We start from the raw sequence: 20,448 nt of genomic DNA, 5'->3' as shown, positions 1-20,448 counted from the left end.
ATATAAGATCAAAATTAGGACACAATTTCTATTTGTATTATCAGTCATATTATTCAAGACAAAAGACAGAAAGTTTAATTTAGAATTCTAAGAAGCAAGCCTAAAACCCACAGTTTCTGTAGTTAGTCTGCTATATCAGATAGACCTTTCCTTTGGGATTAATTTAATCATTCATTTTGAATTAGAATATATTATATTGATATTGAAAGTGAACATGTTAAGAACATTAAATATCTACATTAACATATGCCAACAAAGAGGTTTTAAGAAACCCATTTCTTTTCATTCAAACTCCTCAATTTCAAATGTAACAGTTCAAAAACAGGGTAAAGTATTCTTAGAGTATGTTCTGTTGTGTGCCTTAACACAGCTGGTTACTTATTAGTCTGCACACATGTGCTTTCGTAGCCTTTCCCTCTAAAGGACATTTCAATCCACTTGAGAAATGCACTCAATCTTCGGAGCTGGAGTCGGTAAGAAAGGTCCTCAAATGGCTGCCAGTTGCATTTTATGCATTTGTTTTTATGCATTGTATTTGTTTTATGTAGATTCCTCTTCTTCAGCAGAATCCACAGGGAATACTCTTTTTAAAAAAGTGTCTAGATGCACAAAGGACAGTGGTAGATGGGATGGGACATGCAGAGCACAGTGGTGAGAGCTCTCGCCTACCAGCAAGGGCAAAGGCCCTTCCTTCAGTTCCTAACACATGAAGTCTATTATAGAAGCTGACACTGTGACATGGGATCTTTTGCTTCTCAATGAGTTCTGATTTTTAGTTCTTCTGGGAGTCATAGAGCCCTAAGAGTGATGGATATCAGGATTTGGTCGGTAAGCACCATGATTCCAGGTTCTTGGGTGCCAGGGCATAGAGTTGGAGAGGGGCATGAAGACAGTAGTAGGAGTGATAATAGTTTATCAGAGAAAGACATTCTTTCAAAGAAAGAAGCAGACTGGAACAAAGAGAGAAGTTTCAAAGCCCAACTACAATGTTGTACAAAGGATGGGAAGAATGGGAGCCTTTCCATCACATGGCGTTGAACATCTGCTTCAACAGGCTTTCCTGAGCCTGCTGTATCTGTAACATAGTTCTAATAAAACTTCATGCATCTCACGCCTCATTTTCATATTAAAGCTCAACCATCCTGGGGCCAGTCAGTGTTGGCACGTGCCTTTAATCCCAGCACTTCGGAGACAATGGCAAGTAGATTTCTGAGTTGAGGCTAGACTTCTCTACAGAGCAAGTTCCAGGACAACCAGGGTGATTCAGAGAAACCATGTCTTGGAAAATCAAAAAAGAGACGGAGGGAGGGAGGGAGGGAGGGAGGGAGGGAGGGAGGGAGGGAGGGAGAGAGAGAGAGAGAGAGAGAGCTATCTATTATCTCTATGGAAGGTTTTGATTTTTGGTATGATAATGTGCCACAGAACACCTTCAGATGCTGGAGTCCTTTGCACCCATGCCAATGGTCAGCCTCTGTGGAGGAGAGGGTTGTGCCTCCCCTACTATGTACAAAGGCTTTTCTCACTTGCTCCTTTGCAGCCTTTGTGTAAGGCTTCCCAGGCCTTACTTTCTGACCTGCTCTACTGGCTCAGTGAAGGTTCAAGGATACTGGCCGTGGGGACAGACAGATTTGAATTAGCTGCTCAAATATTAAGGTATATGACTTAAACATGAGACTTAAACTCCATGACTCAGTTTCCCTAACAAAATGGATATACTAGAAGTACCTACCTCATAGAACTGTGGTGCATGTCCAATGAAATAATGCTGTAAACTGCTTTATTGTTAGTAGATAGGAATTGTTGAGAAATTTCAGCTATGTTACCATTATGTACTGGATATCTTTAAAAAAGTTTCCACTTAATTACTTAAAAGTTGGATCTGTTTTTTATTATCCAAAAGATACTGAAACATATCATGATGTAATAATTCCTCTCTAAAATGTACTGTTATCAGGAGTAGTTTGGTGGTGGTATAGATCGATATAGTTGCTTCTTTTACTCTAACAATGTGAGATCTGCATGAGAAAAAGTAGAATTCCCCAAAACAATCTCATTGGTGGTATGAAGACAAATCCTAGTGGGCTAGGGGTGCCCATGGTGGCTCAATGTTTTCTCCTTCTCCCAAAGGTAGGCATTCCTTAAGAGGGAATATTTTGGGGACGACTTGCCTTCCAGAGAGAAATTACAGCCTAGTGAATAAGATAATTCCAGAAAACTCAGCCAAATGGAGCTGAAGTATTTCCATACCAGTGATAGAAATTCATTTCAAATTAGCACAATGGGCTGCTTCACATGGCTAGGATAATGGAAGGAAGATTTGAAGAAAATAAACCCCTGGGAAAGGAAACAAACCCCACAATATTTTCCCTAGGTCACAGAATAGCAACAGTTATCCTCCTCCCTGTTCTCATCCACTGTGATGCTTTACAGAAACAGCTGGCAATGGGTCCAGGGCACCTGAGGACTTGGTCTGGAACGGGAATTTTGCATGACAGGGGAAGAAGACAGTCCTTCACGTATTGCCCTGTCTTCGCAGTGCTATGAGCGCTCTCAGCCAGACAGGATTTGAGTGAACACTGTCTCCAGTCCTCATCCTCTTTCCCTCAGCCATACTGTTACCGAATACTGAGCCTGTCTGGTTTCAAGTCCGAGAAGTGATAGTTTTGGTGATGGTGGTTGGACTTCCTACTTGGATGCATTGTGGACACTCAGTACAGACTGAGTTATTTTATTCTTTCCTTCTGTTAAGGATTTCTAAACACCCTGCTGTTTGATGCCACCCCGTGTTGCTCTGGGCGAGTAGCGGAATGTAATCATGTACCATTAGTCTGTACATTTGGCTTCTCCTAAATGGTCTTAAACGGTCTGTCTTTCCTTTGAGCCTCTCTTGTGTATCGAATAACCCCACCTTGTCATTTCTGTGGGGTTAGGAAGAATGCAATGATCCATTTTGGTCCAGATGATACAAGGACTAAGTGAGAGTTTTCAAGTTTCCATCTCTCCTACCAAGCTGGTTTTCACAATGGTAGAACTTTTCTGAATTTGCCTTCATGGAGTGCAGACTTCTTTTCTTCCCCGTATTCTATCTCCAATGCAAACTAGCATTGAATTTCAAACCTGAAATAAAACTTGGTTGGGTTAAACTTCAGTTGTCTTTGGTGTTATTTAGTTTAACACAGATATAATTTCCTGAAAATTATTTCTGAGGAAACAAGCCATGTAGTGTTGAGACTTGTTAGTAATACATGGTTAGGGAGTGGAGAGGAAAATCAGGAAGAGGAACAGTCATTATCCAATGATAAAACACTCGGCTAAAACCTGTGACTCTGGGGCTGGAGTGATAGCTAAGCAGTTAAGGCCACCTGCTGTGCATAGCCATCACCTGTAACCCCAGTTTCAAGGAATCTGACACCCTCTTCTGGCCTCTGGAGGCACCAGGCACATACATGGCACACATATGTGTATCCAGAACAACACTCACACATATTAAAGAGAGAAGAAGAAAGCTGGGTGGTGGTAGTGCACACCTATAATCCTGGTACTTAAGAGGCAGAGGCAGGCAGGTCTCTGGAGGTTCAAGGGCAGCCTGGTCTTCAGAACTAGTTCCAGGACAGCCAGGGATACAAATAAAAACACTTTTTAAAAAAATTTATAAATAAATAAATAAATAAATGAAAGTTTGAAAAGATCTTTACAAAACTATCTGCAATACCTCAGGGGTAAGGTTGTGTGTTTACAGGATTTGCACAGCATCCTAGTGTACATGCCATATTATTTGCTGCATTTTTCAAGACAATAATAAAACAAATGGGCTGGTTTTGTAAAAATAAATAAAAAAGACTACAGGCTTCTAGAAATCCAAGGTCTTGACATGTTGGAAAAACCAATTAATTCTTGCTTTCAATATAAAAGAGGTAAATTAAGAAAGCATTTGAAACCTAGCCAACTACTCAGTAGTGAAGTCATGGATCTTGGAGGAGAACTTACAAACACCACTCTCTTAACCCAGCAAAGTCCTTAATTATAGTCTGTTATTTGCCCTTATACCTCAGATAAGGGTAATCTTCACATCAAGGACTTTCACCAGATAGAGACCATTACTGAAAAAAATCACAGCTAATAAATATTTAGAGTTGTGCCAGCTGGTCCTAAAGGAGAGGTCTACAAAACAACTTGCACACCTAAGATGTGGGGGGCATTGTGGAAGTGAGAACTGAGAGAACGTAAGACCCAGAGGATCAGGGAGTTTTCTGTGAGACTGCGTCTCCTAGCAACACCAGAAGTTACACCCATGAAGTCTCAGCTACACGGCTGCCTAAACATGAGCTGAATAAGGACAGCAGACATGCTGAACTGGAGGGGGAAACCATGAGGACTCGGTCCCACAGAAAGAGCTACAGGCAATGAAGGAGCGCTGGGAGTGGGAGAGACAGTCTTCCCCAGGGAAGAGCACACCAACTGGTCATTCAGTGCCAAATGGTCAGCCCTGAAAACATCAATACAGTTAACATCCTACAGACTGAGCAATACATTTAGGAAGATACATATGTTTACACAAACAGATATTTATGGAACAACAATTATTGGAAAAAAGAGGCCATGAATTTTTAAGAGAGATGGGAGAGATATATAAGAGGGTTTAGAGGAAAGAAAATAAATGTAGAAATGATATAATTAATTTATAACATCAAATACAAAATAAAAATTCTTAGAAAAGAAAGAAAATATTTGAGAAAACACCCTTGAAACCACCCCTCCCTTTTTTGGCAAGAATCCTATTTGAGGTATCTCTTTCCTGACCGCTTAAAACTTCCTGGTAAGCTAGAATGTCTCAGCAACATCCGGTGGAGGGTTTAGACTTACAAATGAGAAAAATTTGGAATGAAACACCAAATAAATAGAGCAGATCCAAGATCCTTCCCTCCAAAGACCTTGGCACAGTTATGGGAACACTGACTTACTAAATCGAACCCAAAATGAACCTTGCAGGTCCTCAGAAAGCCTTAATTTAAAGGAAACTACGAACGTGGAGTAAAAAAGACTGTGTATGGTCCGTATCTCTGATGGCCTGGTAACCAGTGTCCCCTACTTCCAAGGATATCAAGTTATATTTGTTTCAAAATATGGTAAAAAATACCTCGTCATCTTTGTAACCACTAGTTTATAATTATCTTATGTAGGAAGTTGGCAAGATGTGAAATTAATTTCATTATAAACTCTTTAATATCATTCCAAAGGAAGCTAGCTTGCCTTGATAAGGCAAGAGATCAGAATGTGTCAATCCAGGAACATTCAAGCCACCTTAGGAAGTCTGAGTGAAACTTTGAACCAAAGGTCTGTGAGATATACCACTGCCATCCACATCTGAGCTGGTAGAAGCATGTGGACCAGTCTGTGAAGTCGGTTCCCAAAGAAACATTGAACTGTTTTAGTTACTCATCGGGAGCCCTCTGCTAGTGCTTAAGACAGAAAGACTGCTTAATTTAAGGGTCTAGTTTTAGCTTTCTTATTTCTTAAATTTGCTAATCTAGTTAGTCTTTCAAGGAAGTAAATGCTTGGATGTTTAAATATTTAATTCTGTGGTTTTACAGATGTTTATTTATTTACTTGTACGTGTGCATGCTTGCATGCATATATGCCTTATATCTTTGTTGATGCCTGCAGAAGCCAGGAGTGTTGAACCTCTTGGAACCTGAGTTAAGGGAGGTAATGAACTTCCTGATATGGGTAATGAGAACCAAACCCATGTTCTCTGCAGGAGCAGCCAGTGCTCTTAACCTGTGATCCATCTCTCCAGCTCTAACACCATGACTATTGACTTACAGTTCTGTCCGAAGAACTTTGTGTTTGCTCTGATCTCAGCTGTATTGAGATGGAATTAAACTTGGAAACTGGAATTCAGCTGAGTGCACTTTTCATAATTACCATTCTATATGTGTCTGAGTGATGTGATAGAAGCGAAGATTCTCCCAGACTGCAGTGCCATGCATCAGAGACAACAAATCAACAGCATGGGAAACTTCCCAGGAAGCAAATCTTGTAGCCCTCGGCACAGAAAGTCTTCCCACAACCTGCCCAGTGAGATTTCAGAACTGGAAACCCAGTGACCAGGTTTCTACAATTTTTCATTTCCTGGGTTGAAGTATTTGTTACCACCTGCTCTGTCATTGTCTGCTACTGTGTGTTGGTATGTTATGGGAGGGGGTTGGAGCTAAATCGTATTTTTAGATTCGACATCTTTAGAACAGGAATATCCCCATCTGGGCAGGATGAACATAAGATAGTCACAGAAAATCTAGAGATCTGGAACTGGGTTGGGTGTAGTGGTAGAAAGAGTCTTTGGAGATGGCTTCAGTATGTTCTGTGTGGTATGAAAACAGCTAATATCTTTTAAACAATTGTAAGAATAGGCTGGTGTATTCAGCGACTCGTCATGGAACACCTTGAGGATTGCCAGCACCTCCCAACCTCCTTGTACAGGCAGGACCATTAGCCTTACTTTGGCTACATGCCATGTGCAGAAATGATTTGTGCTAAGAGCAGGCACGCATTCTTCAGGCATTATTGCTCCCTCATGTAATAATCCCTCAAATGGTGCTTACATGATTATGCAGCACACGCCGCCTTCTCTCCTCACACCTCACAGGTGAAGGCTAAGAAAGAAGCCATTGTTATGGGAAGCCACCGCCACTGGACAGACACCTTAGCTTTCAGCATCCCCTAGCTATCCTGATGATACAAACTCCACAACTTCAGAACTGGCCTATACCTTACATAATAGAAACATCACTGGGAATTTCTTATGCGGAATATATTGAAGTATATGTTACAGGGCTATAAATGGAATGAGATATGATCTAGCCAACTAGGGTGTTCTTATTGTCACAATTTGAACCTTAGTCCTCATAAGTTTTTTCAGCCCTTAAACATTCTAGGTAGACAGGTGTCCAGAAACATGCCTCTTTGCCATTCTAATCTTATCCTAATTCCTCTTTCATAAGGACCAGAATTCCTATGGGCATTAATCCATTCTTATACTCCCAACTTCAGGGCATCCTTCAGATAGATAAACCTCCACTTGTTGATAACCAAACCATTCTTAGATCATAGCGTACTCAGCATTGACAAGATCCTTGAAGACGGGGGCGGGGTGAGGGTATATAAGCATCTCAAAGGGAGGGGCACGCCAGGCAGTATAAACAATGCACTTATGAATAGGCTGTACTTTCATCCGGTCACTAGCTACTGATGTACATGAGGTAGTCCTGACAAGCAAACATTTAGGCAGCCCAGCTGTGAGACGGGTGTGAGCGGAGGGTAGAATATCAGCACGCTGTCAATTGGCGCTGTCTTGGTCAGTGTTCTACCGCTGTGAAGAGACCCTATGACCATGGAAACTTTTATAAAAGAAAGCATCTAATTGGGGTTGTTACAGCTTCAGAGGTGGGGAGCATGGTAGCACCCAGGCAGACATGGTAGCTGAGGGTTCTACACCCATCCTGCAAACAACACCATGTAAAGAGGCCCTGGGCCTGATTTGAGCTTCTGAAACCTCAAAGCATACCCTCAGTGACACACTTCCTCGAACAAGGCCACATCTACTCCAAAAAAAGCAACATCTCCTAAGCTCTCCCAAGTAGTTCTGCTCTCTGATGACTACTAAGCATTCAAACATATGAGCCTATGGGGGCCATTCTCATTCAAGCCACCACAGCCGCTAACCAAGAAAAATCCATCAGCGAAGATTAATTTTGGTTTTGCCGTTATTAGAAAAAAAATGTGAACAAAGACACCCTGGGCCTTAGAAAACAGAAGAAAAGCCCAACACAGGAAATCCACATGTAAGAATTTTAAATTGAATTATATAAGAATTTAAAATAGAACAGACCCTATCACATTCAATAATATAATCTATTCCATTCCAGTGGTTCTCATTCGGTGGGTTTTAACTGCCTTGGGGGCTAGATATCAGTTATCTTGCATATCAGATACTTACATTATGATTCATAACAGTATCCAGATGAAGTAGCAATAAAATAATTTTATGATTGAGGTCACCAAAACATGGGGAGCTGTATTAAAGGATCACAGCATTAGGAAGGTTGAGAACCACTGAACTAGAGAGATGGGATTATAAACAACATAGAACTAACAAGTAGAGTGTGAAGGGAAAGAGTACAGTTTCATTGGCACTTTGGAGAAAGTGAATGTTCACATACATCAGGCATATCTAATCTAATAATCAGTAAAACTGACTTGGTCAAGCTGAGCTAAGTGACACATGCCTATAATTCTGGGAGGCAGAGGAGAAAAACCAGGAATTCAAGTCCATCCTTTTGTACGCCAGTAAGTTCAAGGGTAGCCTTGGCTACATGCAGTTTTGTCTCCCAAACCGATAAAGCCAAAACAAAAGGCCTTTTTACATTATTTTCAGTGAAGCTAAATTTTAAGCTTGGATATTTAAACTTTAGGATATGGGACTGTACTCCTCTAGTAGGTGGCTTCTGTGGTCACCATCCATCTCTTGATGCCCTGTGGTGTCATGATTTTCCCAACTTGCAGAGTACCATCAACATTCATATGGTTAGCATATGTGTTCACATAAATATTATTTTTCCTACATATAAATATAATTTTTCTATCTCACCACTTAGAAAGTGTATATAAAACCTATCTCTATTATCCGTGGTGTCATTCAAATGTCTTGGTCAATAGTGAAGGTTTTCCAAAAGGTAACACTGGTCAAACAGAGGCATTGAAGTACTGGTAAACTTCAAGAAAAACAAATTTAAAATTACACACTTCTGAAATACTCACATCTTGACTTACATTTATGTTCATCTGGATAGAATCAAAGAAGTATGGGGGTGTTGCCAGTTAATACTGTGCCTTAGAAGAAGGAAAATACAGCACTTTTTAAAATATCAAAACAGGGTCTTTATCTATTTGTAGTCTATATTGGCATTCAACCTGCATCCTTCTAGTTTAGATTCCCAAGGCATAGCATTATAAGCCTGTGTCACCACATTCAGCCCACAACACTGTTAAAAGGGCATAAATCAAGAAAAAAATAGACTATTAGTCAGAATGGCCATTATCAAGAGCACACACACACAAAATAATACTAGCAGGGATTGGGAGAAAAAAATCTTTGTGTACTGTTGTTGGGAATATAAATTAGTCCAATTTCCAAGAAAATAAACATGGATATTTCTCAAAAACTTTAGCATAAACTGCCGTGTGATCTAGCTGTACCATTACCTGAGGTGCAGCTAAAGGGATCCAAGTCAGCGTACCAAGGAATGTCCACACAAATGTGTTTACTGCAATGTTATTCACATAGCCAATTGCATAACTGCTCTAGATACCCATCAAGAGATTAATGGATAAAGAAAATTGTAGTTTTTGACAACAAAGATAATGAATCCATGTAATTTTCCCCCAAATGGGTGCAACTGAAAATCACCATGCTATGCAAAATAAGGAAGATGCAGACAATACAAAAATTACATGTTTTCTCATGTGTAGAATCTATAAAAGGAAAAAAAAGCATGACACGAGACAAAAGGGCTACTGCACTACAGGAAGTAGATCAGGGGTGGAGAAAGGCGGGGTAAGAGAAATAATCTAAGTATGTATGTGCTTGAATGAAAATAGCACTAGTGGGAATTCTTTGGGGAAAGCCTTTTCTTAGGTGAGTTCACATTTAGTGTCTTTGCATGTGTCTATGATGAGCTGAGCTGTGCTGTTGAAGACTCTCCTCCAACTAAGCTTAAGCAATGAAAGCTCAGCATCCCCCATTGACCATTTTGATAGGATGAGCCTAATCAGATCAATTTCTACATAAAATTCATAGCTTCATCAAATACTTTAAGTACACCTATATGTGTTGTGTGTTATGCCATTCACTTAGGTACTCTTCCACTCAGGACACATGGATTGAACAACTGTGAGGTTCCAGGCAGCCTTCCATGACTGACAAGCATCAGTGAACAAAGTAGAGCTGCCCTCTGCCACATGAGTTACACATAACACATATAAGAGAGAGGGAGGGAGAAAGAGAGGGAGAGGGAGGGGGAGGAGGAAAGGGAGAAGGAGGGGGAAAGGAGGGGAGAGAATGAGAGAGAGAAGGAGGAGGAAGAAGGGGAGGGAGAGGGAAGGAGAGGGAGAAGGAGAAGGAGAGGGAGAAGGACTGGGAAGAGGGACAGGAAGGGGGAAGGGAGAGGGAGGGAGCAAATACCATGTGAGAGCTATAATTATTATATAAATTATTACAGTTTTGATGAACTATACAGTAGGATTCCTGGAAAAAGACTCAAGCTTTCAGTTTTTAAATAAATGTGGTAAATTTAGGCAAACACATGGAAGAAAATTGAGTCACCTTAGCAAAAAGCACACTTACGTATTATGTCTTCTTACTACCCCATGATCCTGCCAGCCTTGAGAGGTGGAGGCTGAATGTTACGTTTGATGTCTGGTCTCCTTTTTTTCTATTTTGCAAGCATTTCTCTTTGTCTTTACTTTTCAGAAGTGTAGCTTTGATGTGGAAAATCTTATATCCTGTATAAAATTAAGTTTATTGTTTCTGATAGCTTCTATGATCAGAAATGAAATTTACAAGCATAAATCTTTATCTACACAGAGAGCTGAATAGAATCACAAGATTGGGTGTCATACACCTTTTAGGACTCTGGAAATGCATCCTGAGTGGATCTGTGGGAAGGGTACATTTTCTCAGTAGTGTCTTAGCAGCATCAGTGCTCTTTTCTTTTCTTTCTTTCTTCTTTTGGTTTCTTTGGTGCTATATATCAAATTATGCATTCCTTTTTAGTGGTAAAGTTGATTTCTAAAATATGTTTGTTGGTTCTTTGGCATTTTTCTCTTTTTTATGAAATATTTGTGCATGAGATACATATTTGTTGTGATTTTTCCAAGTAATAATTTATATTAATTTTTTGACATTAAGAAATACTTTATGCATTCAAACTTGTTGACCTTTTTCTTGTGATTTCTTTTTATTATTCTGTTTAGAAAATATTACATATCCTGAGATCATTAAAATATGTACATACCTTTTAGTTATTTTGTAAGTGTTTTAATTTTCACTGGTGAATTTAACTTATGTGTACTTATTTTGACAAGATGGGGCCTTAATTTGAGCTTTTTCCAACAGCTCATTTTCTAAACGTCATTTGCTAATAAAATAATTATTTTTTTCCATAGGCATATGATGCCCTACCATCTGTCAGGTTTACTTACACAGGACTGGTCTATTTTGGAACTTGAAATACACTGTCTAAAAGACTTCGCTTTAAATATGGGGAGTGATAGTTTCCTTTTACTTTCTGTCCCAGGTGTGAACAAATTACAATTCTTAGTACTGTATTGCCGGAATGGGCTAGAACAACCTGCGGAGGCATTTAGGACCCAGGGGAAAGCCAGGCTTGGTGTGGAAGGACAGAGTCTCTGGCGCACACGCCTCCTACCCAAATCACAGCCCCGTGCAGCCCTGGCTCTCATTCACAGCTTTCTAGAGAAATCTGAGCTCCAACTGCCAGGATAGGGGATCTCACCCACCCAGTTCAGCCGCGAGGACACCTGCAGAAACACATTCTCAAAACAAGCCTGGGCGGCGGTGTGAAGGTATTTGTTGCCTTTTTCTTCCTTCTGTGTTCTCAGCGCCTCCCCGCCTGTCCCCGCTCTAGCGATGCCATGGCTGCGGCGTTTCAGCACTTCGGCGCGTGGACAGCTCCCATCTGCAATCCCACTGCACTCCATCCCTTCTGCACCCCACTCTCCACCGCCTCTGCGGTCCATCTTCCTGCCACGCTGCCCAGCCTGCGCTCCCCAGCCATCAGCACCCCATCTCCACCATCACCGTCATCATCTCCACCATCACCGGCGCGGTAACTACAGTCCACACAACTGTGTCTTGTCACTTAGACAAAGCCTGAGGTCCGCAAGGGAGAAAGGACAAGAGCTCAAGTCCGCAGGCATAGAGGGGAAAGTTCAGGGGGAAAGACCCCTAAAAACAAAGAGAGACGCCTGCTTGAGAGAAAGGGAAAGTGGAGGCAGCAGGAAGAGACCCCAGAAAGGGGACAGATGGGGACTTGCCAGACACCAGCAGTTAGCCAGCTGTCTTTCAGCCGATTAGAGACTGTTTAGTTCAGGAAATTAACATGGCCTGAGGCATAGTGTGATTCCAGGAAGAAATGTTAGCTCAGCCCCGATATTCTGCTTTTCCAATGAAGAGTCACCAGGAAGCAGAGTGGGGGTGATGGGTGACTCACGGCACCCACATGGCTGGTTTTCTTCCTAAGCATATACTGTAGAAACTCTGGAATTTTTTTTTTAATGTTCTATAAAATGAAAACGCCAAAGGTTAAATCTGGGGCCAATATGAAAATTAAGATGATGTAGCGAATTAGTGTAACAAATAAGCCGTTCACCAGGAAATTCTATTTGTTAAAACAGCTCTTCCTGTATACTTATTTCAATTTCCCCATCTTAAACCTCTTCTGGAAAGAGAACAGACATATATCCCTTGCCTGAATGACCAAAGTGGTAATGATATTCTGAGCAGATGGCCTGGCTTTGTTCATTACTAGTCCAGGAGTGGCTCAGATTGGGGAGGCAAGATTTTCGTGTGCTTTCTCAGTAATCAGACAATAACACCATTTTCCTTGACTAGTAAAGGGTAATAGGGTGCAGAAACCTAAAAGTCATTTTATGTAACTGGTTTGCCTGACTCTGTTTTACAGGGCTATCGGCTCCTATCAGAGTCGATGGGGAGTGGGAACATCTTTCAAATAGCTCATTAATTTGAACCTGATGGTCCAGTCCTAGGTCATGGTAGCTTTTTGATTTAACCAGGATCATTTGCTTTATAAGAGCTAACCAGCAACAGCAAACAAGTGCTTGCACCTTTCATAAATGTGTTCAAAGGGACTCTTTTGATTTGATTGTACTGAATTGCAAAGTATTGTAGTTTCTTTCGTTGCTGTTGTTGTTTTTGCAAGTTGTTTCTCAAAAATAAGCATTTTAGTTCAAATGTATTGTATCTAAGCAGAAATGTTGTCAGGTCCCTGTTCACAAGAATGTTTAAAGCAGGGCACAGAAAGTCACTTGACACTACCCTTGTGCATTTAATCTGCCTCTTGGAAAAAGGACAGTGAAGCAAGTTCTGTCCGTGCGTATTTTTGAGGCACCACCCAAAATAAAGAGACTCACAAACAGATCTGTTCTAGGAGAAGCTTTGTGCAAAAATTCATGCTCCATCATCTTCATGAATGAGGAATAGTAGTATCAGGCCAAGTTTGCTTACTGTTACTAATTTTATGAACTTAAAAACACAGTACTAGGGGCCTCCAAAGTTTAAGTTCAAACCAAGAAAAGCAGTGAAAATACTTAGCAAATTGTGTTGCCTTTAGTCACCCACTACTGTTCTTAGACTGATATTGTGCACAACAAATGAAAGCTCTCAAGTCTCTGGGAAAGATTGCTTAAAGCTTCCTTATCTATAGGCAAAGAATGGTTGAGACCGGGTGGCTGAAAATATGTACATGTTGCCAATTTGAGCTGCTTCACCAGAAACACAGGCCTGGAATGTGAAGCCTCTAGAACTGCTGTCTTCCTGTGCTTAATACAGCTCCCTGAGGCTGGTGAGATTGCAAAGCAGCGCTGCTTCAGGGAGACTTACAGGCACCTGTCTCTAAAGCAATGCTTCTTCCCCTTGTCTGAAATATTGTGCTGAGCTTATTAATTTTTATAGAGTGTTCCTGTTGTGTCTTCCACACTTATTTTTTTTAGTTAGAGTTGTTTTTCTTTCATATCACTAATGACAAAACTTTCCCATTTAAAAATGGATTTAAGGTTAAACAGAACAGGTTATTTATTTATTTTTTTCCAGCACAGTGCCCTTTTTGTAGACACACTTATTGAAGGGGGAGGGTACAGCATTTTAGAATCTAAATACAGAGCTTGAAGGCTCATTTCCTAGAAGATGAAATCTTGAACTGTTAGAACTGGTTGTTTGTTTGCATCTTTGGGGTGGACAAGAGAAACAGCCTATTATCTCTGAGAAACTGGCCTCTGATTTCAGAAACTCCCTTGCTGCAGAGCCAACCTTCCTAAGTGGACTCTGGCTGGCTTTGATCTTCTCTGCTGTGTTGGCCCACAGTGTGAATGAGCACAAGTCTGCAACCCTCATTGGCCCCAGGTGTTTTATCTCTAGCGAATCCAAGTCGTACTTAGCTTAAAGTTATATCCTGTTTAGCTAAACCAACTGGCCAGACAATGCCTGCCTGTGAAGAACTTGCTGTGCTCAGACATTTCCCTACATGTGTTGGGATGATGTACTCTGTGTCCTGGGAACTTACTGGTGAATCTTTGATTCTTAGATATCATGGATATGTATGGCGATCCCTTTCCCATTTCTGTTCCTTAAAATAGAATCACCTGGATTCTGATTCTATTATTACTCAGATGTATTACGTAAACTTCCAGATCTCTATGTGTGCCACATGTATAGGTTACTTGGTGCCCTGTATTTTACAGTTTTAGGAGAGGCAGGGACAAAGTTGTAGGCCAAGGAATGATTGAAGGGCTCAAGTTACAGACTATATAAGCAAACTCGTCAAAACCGAATCACTTGATATTTCTTTCTCTTTTTCTTTCATTCTCTTTCTTTCCCCCTTTCCCTCTCTCCTTCTTTCTTTCCCCTCTCCCTTCCCAACCCTCTTTCTTCTTTCCCCATTTTACTTCCTTCTTATCTCTCTCACTTCCTTCCTTTCTCCCCCTTTCCTTCTTTTTAGATGCTATATACTATGTAAGCATATGTGGTGTAATTCATAGGGTGATGTAATAAGTTGCCATGGGTACAATTGTCCAGTGGGTATGCATGCCCTAGTGACATGCTCATCCTTCTATTAACAATGTGGTGCTTCTGAAAACCAATATTTCAAGATTTGCTTTGGGGTAGGTCATTCACCTCAGCACTTTGGGGTCATTGCTTCTCAAGTCTGATTTTATTGCTCAGCCAGTGGGTCATCAGTTCATCTCAGTAGTCTGTTCCCAATAACCTGTGCAGTTCTGAGGCTGCTACTGATATATGGGTGAAATTTTGATTGATACATAATAGTTATCAGATTTGTGGGACACAGTGTAAACTTCCAATGAATGTATACAACGTGTAATAATCAAATCAGATTCGTGACCAGTTCTTCGTGTTGAGAACCTTCCTAGTCTTCTGCTGACATTAGGATATATAGTCATTGTAAACTACCATTGGCCCATTGTGCTCTGAACACTGAAGCTTGTTGCTCTGACCTAACAGTATTCTGGTACGTGTCTCACATCTCCTTGTTGCCCATCTCTCCTCCCCTTACCAGCCTTAATTACCATTCTCTTCTATAAAATCAATGTTTTTGTCCCTTAGGTATGAGGGAGAATATGGTATTTGTTTTTCCATGACTGACTTATTTCACTTAACATGGTGTATAGACCTCTCCTGAAGAAGGAGGGACAATGATTACCCTCTTACTTAAATTTTATACCTTTAGGTATAATTAGTAAGGAAGTTTAACTGAAACAATTCCAACTTCTGAGGCAGTGAGAGCTCAAAAATCACACGTTCAGTTGAGAGAAAGTTGTGCGGGCTCTTCTTTCCTCCCGCCTACCCCAAAGCAACCTTCTCCATTGCACTCTTGCCTGGGAGTTTTCTTCATCCTGATCCTTGCTGCAGCCATTGTTGTCTCAGTCACACCCATGACAAGAGTCCCATTACACAGATGTCCTGGAAAAATGAAGTGACAAGAGGAATTTAAAGATCATTTGGGGAGCCCTGTCTATCGTACGCCTCCAGATTATTTTTCTTGAATAATGGAGTCTATTTTGGGGAAAATATCTTTTTCCTTTGAGGATGAAATAGTGAATCATTTCTCCCTTTCTTCTTCTCCCAATGACATGCCTACCAAATGCAACTGATCTGCTTTGGACATTGGAGTGCCAACTGCTCGTGACTTCTTATGGCAGTAGAGAGATATCCTATGAAGACATTTCAGGCTCATTTTACACATCTCTATAGCCTTCTCCCCAAGCACTGTCTTTCCATAAGATACCCTGATTAAAAAGAAAGTGTTACTCTAGTGATAAACTTCCATCCTAACCCAGCGAAGAGGCAGAAGGGTACTCTGCTGCTTTCCAACTTGCCTAGCTCCCTTTTGCATCATAACACAGCAAGGCAAAAACATAAAAAATGGCAGGATTTTGTTCTAGGACTCAGGACTCAACTCTCTGCCAAATAGCCCCAATGTACCTGAGAAAATGAAGTGACAAGAGGAATTTAAAGATCATTTGGGGAGCCCTGTCTATCGTACGCCTCCAGATTATTTTTCTTGAATAATGGAGTCTATTTTGGGGAAAATATCTTTTTCCTTTGAGGATGAAATAGTGAATCATTTCTCCCTTTCTTCTTCTCCCAATGACATGCCTACCAAATGCAACTGATCTGCTTTGGACATTGGAGTGCCAACTGCTCGTGACTTCTTATGGCAGTAGAGAGATATCCTATGAAGACATTTCAGGCTCATTTTACACATCTCTATAGCCTTCTCCCCAAGCACTGTCTTTCCATAAGATACCCTGATTAAAAAGAAAGTGTTACTCTAGTGATAAACTTCCATCCTAACCCAGCGAAGAGGCAGAAGGGTACTCTGCTGCTTTCCAACTTGCCTAGCTCCCTTTTGCATCATAACACAGCAAGGCAAAAACATAAAAAATGGCAGGATTTTGTTCTAGGACTCAGGACTCAACTCTCTGCCAAATAGCCCCAATGTACCTGAGACTTGTTCTATCTTCCTTTCAATCTGTCAGCTATTTTGGGTAAGAAGATCTCATTGTCTCCACATTGATGGAACTTATAGCAATTTACTTATAACCTTTCTCAAGAGCAGGCACAAATGGAAGCTCGTGACAGTGTACTTGGTTGCTATTTTAAAAGGATCCAAGGGAGTCTACACAATGAATATTTATGGGGCAGGAGTGAGCCCTGGGTTAGGACTGAGCTAAAGGTGATGGGATGTTGATGGTGAGCCAGGCCTAACTTCTGATCACACCACACTTCCTGATGATTAAAAGTCTCCCCTCTGTCCTTCCAGACATGAATCTCCACCTCTGGTACAGAGAGCTTCAATCTGCAAGTTGCCTAATGTTCTATAAAAGTCAGTGCACTTGAGTTTCCATCCCTCCATCCTCCCAACCCCCCTCCCCCCTAGTGCTGGAGGCCGGTTGGAGGCAGGATGGGGGGGGGGGGAGAGTAACAAAAGAGACTTGGTGTGAGGGCATTTGGAATTAGGAAGAAACTTGGTGCCAGGGAAACCCCCAGGAACCCACAAGGATGACCTCAACTAAGACTCCTAGCAGTAATGGAGAGGGTGCCTGAACTGGCCTTCTACTGTAAGCAGATTAGTGACTTCCCTAACTGCCATGCGAGGTACTCTATCTAGGAACTGATGGGAACTGTTCACAGACAAGCACTGCTCTGTGCTCTTAGAACCTTGCAGAAAAAAGGGAGGAGGGAGATTGTGCTAGTCAGGCATGTCCTGATGGGGTAACCCAGAGACAGGGGACCTGAGCTCAAGAGTGGATGCTGGACCAGTTAGGGAGCCTGCATGGGACAAGCTAGGCCCTCTGCATGTGTGTGGCAATTGTGTAGTTTGGTTTCTTAGTAAGGCTTCTAACAGTGAGAGCTGGACCTCTCCCTGCAGCTTAGCTGGCTTTTGGTGACCTGTTTTTCAGGCTGGTTTACCTCACCCAGCAGCTCCTCCATAACTTAGGGGGAAGAGCTTGGTCCTGCCTCAGCCTGAGGTGATGGACTTTGAGCAAGCTTGTGGGGAGGCCTGCCCTTTTCTGAATAGAGATGGAGGAGGAGTGGATGGGAGGGGAGTAGATGGGAAAGGGGAAGGACAGAAAGGGAGGAGGGAAGAGAAACTGGTTGGTATGTAAAATAAATTATTTTAAATTATTTAAATTTAGAAACAGAAAGTCAGTGCACTTAACAACAGGCTATTACTAGCAGGGCTCCAGTCTCTTTGTCTTTACAAAGCAAGATGGCCTGTAAGTCACAACAACCTTCTGAAAACCCAGCAACTGCAAAGACTCTTTTAAAGAATGACACATTCTGAGTGTGTAACTATCACTCAAGGGGCTGAGACAGGAGGATTGTGAACCAGAGGCTAGTCTAAGCTACACAAAAAGACCCCTTTGAAAAAAAAGCAATAAATAACTAAAAGACAAAGCAAACAAATTAAAATTCTCGTTAGCATTTTTAGGTGAATATATATATATATATATATGCAGTTTAAATATTTAGAATGAGGTTTTAGAGAACATAGGTTTAAAATTTGTAAAAATTTTCATTTATGCTAGTGAATAATATACTGGATTAGACTTTTATAGGTAGGGGTTATCATGAAGATTCATTTTTCACCCTTTTGTAAAAAAAGAGAGCTCACAAAATAAACATGAGTTTTCCATTTTATGTTTATATTATTATTTATGTGAAATTCACACAGAAGTCACACTGATCTGTAGTCTTATTTACTAGTGATTTATGTTCATATATTTCAAACAATATTAAATTCTTATAGGGTTTTGTTGCTGTTGAGACAGGATCTAATTTTGTATACCACTCTGGCCTCAAATTCATAATCCACCTGCCTTATCCTCCAGAATCTTGTGATTACAAGTTTAGCTACTCTGCCTAGTGAGGTTTTACAGACTTTATCTTTCTGGTCGTGACAACAGTTATTCCCTCCCCTCTCCAAATTCGATGCCTGATGTGAGTTTCTGAGTGAGTTAGCTAGGAGGCTGCTAACAAGAGTGTGTTGCTCAAGATGGCTCCTCTTCAGAGATTAAAAAGTAGCCATGAACAAAACATAGAGAGGTAATTTGAGGTATGAATGTTTGTCCTTTTTGCCATATTTTAGTCTAAGCTCTCAATCTCCCCTTTTACCTAATAACTAATAAACTAACTGTAAAGACTGACCAGAAATTAGCTAATATAGTGTTAAAGCCCTTGGCACATTAACAAGCCCTCACAGACATTTGTTTCTTTCCCAATGCACGCCGAGATCATTATTTGACTTTAAGCCAGCCTGGCAGCTAGCATGCATCTCAGTTTCTTTTATGCATCTGGAGACAACATAATTATGATATTAACAAGAATATTACAGCTAATGGAAGAGCTCTTTTCATTTCCTAAGCACCTTCACTTGTCTTATTCCACATGATTTTACCTTCGCATTTCCCAGGAAATTATCTTTCTACTACACATTGAAGGATCATTGTAACAAAGCAAAAGATAATAGATGAAAGATGCTTTGAAATGTATCATATATTTTTAGGGAGGACATTGCTACAATTGTTCTGATCTCCCCCTCTCCCATACTGAATATGAGTGTCTGAAGATGATGATAAATAGATTAGAATAATAGGTGATAAAAGAGCTGATTACACTTGAAAAACTCTGCCTCCTTAAAGGACTTCTTCGTTACTCTCCTAAAGATTATAAATACACTTCCTTAAGACTGAATTATTTATGGGTAAATAGGTACATAGATCTGTTCTTTGTCTTATTTGAGTTAAATGAATACTGGGAACCTAGAGATGTCAAGAACTTAAGCAACAAGCAGTAGAGATTCAAAGTTGTAGTTTATTAGAAAAATGCATGGGTTATAAGTGCAGGCATTCTCCAGCCTGGCCTCCCAAGAGATGCTTCTGCTTCACAAGACAAAGCCATGAGCGACCTCCCAGCACTGGGCAGTGCTGCTTTCTGTACCCTCCTAAAGCTCCCTCTGGTTGGTGAGCAGACTTCTCTGCTGATGCCATGATTGACGTTCTGTGAGGCACGGCAAAGAGGGTGGGTCTTTGAGACATGGGCAGGGTCTTTGAATTGTTGGCAAAGGAAAGCATTACAAACAAGAGAAAAAGAGACACCAGCTGGAAAAGCACAGCCAACTACATCTTAAACAGCCCCAGCCATCACCCAATGAAAACAAAGGAGGATGAAGGTAGTGAGCACCTAGCTGTAGGGTGTAGCTCTAGACTGTCTAAGAAAACCTGGCAACCCAGAGGCAGATCTGGACTCATAGGAGGGTTAGTATGGGAGAGGAGTGAGAGAGGAGGCTGAGGGTCTGGAGTTTTGACAGGAATGTCATACAGATGTAAAGTTGCAAATACTAAGACCCCTGCTACACAGAAGAGGCAAATCAGCAGGCGAATGAAGACCATAGTACAGAGTGATTATTTGGACTGCCATCCAGTGCCTGCCTCTTGGCGAGTAATTTAATTTTTTTGCATCTCAATTTCCACTCATTCCATACAGTTGTTCTAAAGAGTATTGCAGTCTATGAAGAGAATCTGTGAGTGTCTAGGACATAATAAACAGAT

General features: G+C 41.0%; 1 protein-coding gene across 2 annotated transcripts in view; it reads left to right on the top strand.

The window, feature by feature from the left end:
• Positions 1-11,503: 11,503 nt before the first annotated feature.
• The window catches only part of Clvs1 (clavesin 1), a 121,861-nt gene continuing 112,916 nt past the window's right edge, over positions 11,504-20,448 (top strand). The window contains exon 1 of one of the 2 annotated variants that reach the window (XM_057790325.1): positions 11,504-11,643. The gene's annotated coding sequence lies outside the window, so the exon portion shown is untranslated. Of the gene's footprint in view, positions 11,644-11,712; positions 11,907-20,448 lie in introns of those variants that run through there. The other variant, XM_057790326.1, reaches the window with a different exon arrangement.

This window comes from Chionomys nivalis, chromosome 16 (genome assembly GCF_950005125.1).
Source record: "Chionomys nivalis chromosome 16, mChiNiv1.1, whole genome shotgun sequence".
NCBI lineage: Eukaryota > Metazoa > Chordata > Mammalia > Rodentia > Cricetidae > Chionomys > Chionomys nivalis.
The sequence above is the reverse complement of the archived record's forward strand: the minus strand, read 5'-3'. Positions and strand labels throughout refer to the sequence as shown.